The following is a 4,028-nucleotide window of genomic DNA, read 5'->3' on the forward strand; positions in this document are numbered from 1 at the left end:
CTGGCGTTCAACTCCAAGAGAAGCCTCTACATGTGTAAAGCTCAATGCTCAGCCCAAGCACACACCAAGTGGGCCCCGGAAGTGGATTTCTGCATCAATTACTCATTCTGTAAACCCTAGTAACTAGTTTAGTATAAATAGGACATTTTACTATTGTATTTACATCTTTGGTTCAGATCTTTGATCAGTTTTATGCTATCTTAGACCTTTATGGAGGCTGGCCATTCGGCCATGCCTGGACCTTATCACTTATGTATTTTCAACGGTAGAGTTTCTACACTCCATAGATTAAGGTGTGGAGCTCTGCTGTTCCTCATGAATTAATACAAAGTACTACTGTTTTTCTATTCAATTCAAGCTTATTCCTTCTCTAAGATATCCATTCGCACCCAAGAACATGATGAATGTGATGATTATGTGACGCTCATCATTATTCTAACCTATGAACGCGTGCCTGACAAACACTTCCGTTCTACATGCAAACAAGCTAGAATGAGTATCTCTTGGAAATCTAATACAGAGGACCAAGTCTGAGATATTAGAATCTTTGTGGTATAAGATAGAACCCATGGACGGCCATTCTTGAGATTCGGAAAGTCTAAACCTTGTCTGTGGTATTCCGAGTAGGATCTGGGAAGGGATGGTTGTGACGAGCTTCAAACTCGCGAGTGCTGGGCGTAGTGACAGACGCAAAAGGATAGTAAATCCTATTCCAGTATGATCGAGAACCGACAGATGATTAGCCATGTAGTGACAGCGCATTGGACCATTTTCACAGAGAGGATGGGATGTAGCCATTGACAACGGTGATGCCCTACATAAAGCTTGCCATGGAAAGGAGTAGTAATGATTGGATGAAGACAGCAGGAAAGCAGAGGTTCAGAGGAACGAAAGCATTTCTATACGCTTATATGAAATTCTCACTAATAAATTACATAAGTATCTCTATCCCACTTTATATTTTATTTATTTTTTTATTATCAATTCACCATAACCATTTGAATCCGCCTGACTGAGATTTACAAGGTGACAATAGCTTGCTTCAGGCCGATAATCTCCGTAGGATCGACCCTTACTCACGTAAGGTTTATTACTTGGACGACCCAGTGCACTTGCTGGTTAGTTGTGCGAAGTTGTGATAAAGAGTTGAGATTACAATTGTGCGTACCAAGTTGTTGGTGCTATTGATGATCACAATTTCGTGCACCAAGTTTTTGGCGCCGTTGCCTGGGATTGTTCGAGTTTGGACAACTGACGGTTCATCTTGTTGCTCAAATTAGGTAACTTTATTTTAATTTTAACCTTTTTGTTTTTATTATTCTTATTTTCGAAAAAATCAAAAAAATATATTTTTTATTCAAAATTTTTAAGAATAAATTCTAGAGTTTCATGAAGCACGTTGAAGCCTGGCTGGCTGTCAAGCCATGTCTAATACATTTGGACCGAGGCTTCCACTTATCAGCATATGAAGTTGGATGAAGTATCAGCTGTTGTATGTCTAATTTGTATCTGCTGAAGCTTGGCTGGCCATTGGCTATGTCTAGTGTTTTGGACCGGAGCTTTCACTGAAAGCTTGGCTGGCTAGTAAGCCATGTCTAATTCCTGGACTGGAACTTTAGACTAACATTGCAAGATTCCTAGAATTCCTATTAAAAATTTTGAAATCCTTATTTTCTTTTTCAAAATAATTTTCGAAAAATACCAAAAATTTTTTTAATAAAATCATAAAATCAAAAATAATTTTATGTTTCTTGTTTGAGTCTTGTGTCAAGTTTTAAGTTTGGTGTCAATTGCATGTTTATCTCTTTCTTGCATTTTTTGAAACTTCATGCATATGTTCTTCATGATCTTCAAGTTGTTCTTGGTAAGTCTTCTTGTTTGATCTTTAAATTTTAATGTTTTGTGTCTTTTCTTATTTTTCATATGCATTCTTGAATTATCAGTGTCTAAAGTTTGAAAATTCCTAAGTTTGGTGTCTTGCATGTTTTTCTTTTCTTGAAAATTTTCAAAAATAAGTCTTGATGTTCATCTTGATCTTTAAAGTGTTCTTGGTGTTCATCTTGACATTCAAAGTGTTCTTGCATGCATCATGTGTTTTGATTCATAATCTTCATGTTTTGAGTCTTTTTGTTGTTTTTCTCTTTCATCATTAAAAATTCAAAAAATAAAAAAAATATCTTTCCCTTTTTTTCTCATCAAATTCAAAAATTTGAATTGACTTTTTCAAAAATTTTTAAAATCTTGTTATTTCTTATGAGTCAAATCAAATTTTCAATTTAAAAATTCTATCTTTTTCAAATCTTTTTCAAAAATCAAATCTTTTTCATTTTTCTTTCATAATTTCGAAATTTTCAAAATTTATTTTCAAAATATTTTTCTTATTTTTATTTCATATTTTTGAAATTAATGCTAACAATTAATATGATTGATTCAAAAAATTTTTAGTTTGTTACTTGCCTAGTAAGAAAGATTCAACCTTTAAAATCTAGAATCATATCTTTTTAGTTTCTTGTTAGTCAAGTAATCAACTTTGATTTCAAAATCAAATCTTTTTAAATTTCTTTTTCAAATCTTTTTCAAATTAAGTTTCAATCATATCTTTTTCAAAATTAATTTCAAAATCTTTTCTAACTTCTTTTCTAACTTCTTATCTTTTCAAAATTAATTTTCAAATCCTTTTTTTGTAATCCTATCTTTTTGTTTTAATCATATCTTTTTCAAAAACTACCTAACTAACTCTCTCTCTAATTTTCGAAAATCCCTTCCTCTTTTTCAAAAATTCCTTTTTAATTGATTAATTGTTTTAAATTTAATTTAATTTTATTTTTCTTTTTAATTTTCGAATTCTAATTCTAATTTTAATTAAAAACAAAAATATTTTTCTTTTCTTTTTATTTAATTTTCGAAATTCTCTCCCCCTCAGCTCTTTCTAATTATTTTATTTACTTACTAACACTTCTCTTCATCTAAAAATTCGAACCCTCTCTTCCTCATGGTGTTCGAATTTCTTTTCTTCTACTCACATAAAGGAATCTCTATACTGTGACATAGAGGATTCCATATTTTCTTTGTTATTTCTTTCTTTGTCATATGAGCAGGAACAAGGATAAGAACATTCTTGTTGAGGCTGATCCTGAACCTGAAAGGACTCTGAAGAGGAAGCTAAGGGAAGCTAAAGCACAACTCTCTGGAGAAAATCTGACAGAAATTTTCAAAAAAGAAGGAGACATGGCCGAAAATAATAACAATGCAAGGAAGATGTTTGGTGACTTTACTGCACCCAATTCCAATTTACATGGAAGAAGCATCTCAATTCCTGCCATTGGAGCAAACAAATTTGAGCTGAAACCTCAATTAGTTTCTCTGATGCAACAGAACTGCAAGTTTCATGGACTTCCATCTGAAGATCCTTTTCAGTTCTTAACTGAATTCTTGCAGATCTGTGATACTGTTAAGACCAATGGGGTTGATCCCGAGGTCTACATGCTTATGCTTTTTCCGTTTGCTGTAAGAGACGGAGCTAGAGTATGGTTGGACTCTCAACCTAAAGATAGCCTGAACTCTTGGGATAAGCTGGTCACGGCTTTCTTAGCCAAGTTCTTTCCTCCTCAAAAGCTTAGTAAGCTTAGAGTGGATGTTCAGACCTTCAAACAGAAGGAAGGTGAATCCCTCTATGAAGCTTGGGAGAGATATAAGGAACTGACCAAAAAGTGTCCTTCTGACATGCTTTCAGAATGGACCATCCTGGATATATTCTATGATGGTCTTTCTGAATTATCTAAAATGTCATTGGACCATTCTGCAGGTGGATCCATTCACCTAAAGAAAACGCCTGCAGAAGCTAAAGAACTCATTGACATGGTTGCAAATAACCAGTTCATGTATACTTCTGAAAGGAATCCTGTGAGTAATGAGACGGCTATGAAGAAGGGAGTTCTTGAAATTGATATCCTGAATGCCGTATTGGCTCAGAATAAAATATTGACTCAGCAAGTCAATATGATTTCTCAGAGTCTGAATGGATTGAA

At 33.8% G+C, this 4,028-nt stretch overlaps 1 non-coding gene across 1 annotated transcript; it reads right to left on the reverse strand.

Annotated features, from left to right (window-relative positions):
• Positions 1–3,621: 3,621 nt before the first annotated feature.
• LOC148568271 (small nucleolar RNA R71) lies at positions 3,622–3,729 on the reverse strand. The gene has a single exon (XR_015882808.1). It is a non-coding gene; the product is annotated as a small nucleolar RNA R71 (small nucleolar RNA).
• Between the last annotated feature and the right edge of the window lie 299 nt (positions 3,730–4,028).

The sequence above is a fragment of the Arachis ipaensis genome, chromosome B4 (assembly GCF_059453495.1).
Source record: "Arachis ipaensis isolate K30076 ecotype BB chromosome B4, ASM5945349v1, whole genome shotgun sequence".
In the NCBI taxonomy this organism is placed as follows: Eukaryota; Viridiplantae; Streptophyta; class Magnoliopsida; order Fabales; family Fabaceae; genus Arachis; species Arachis ipaensis.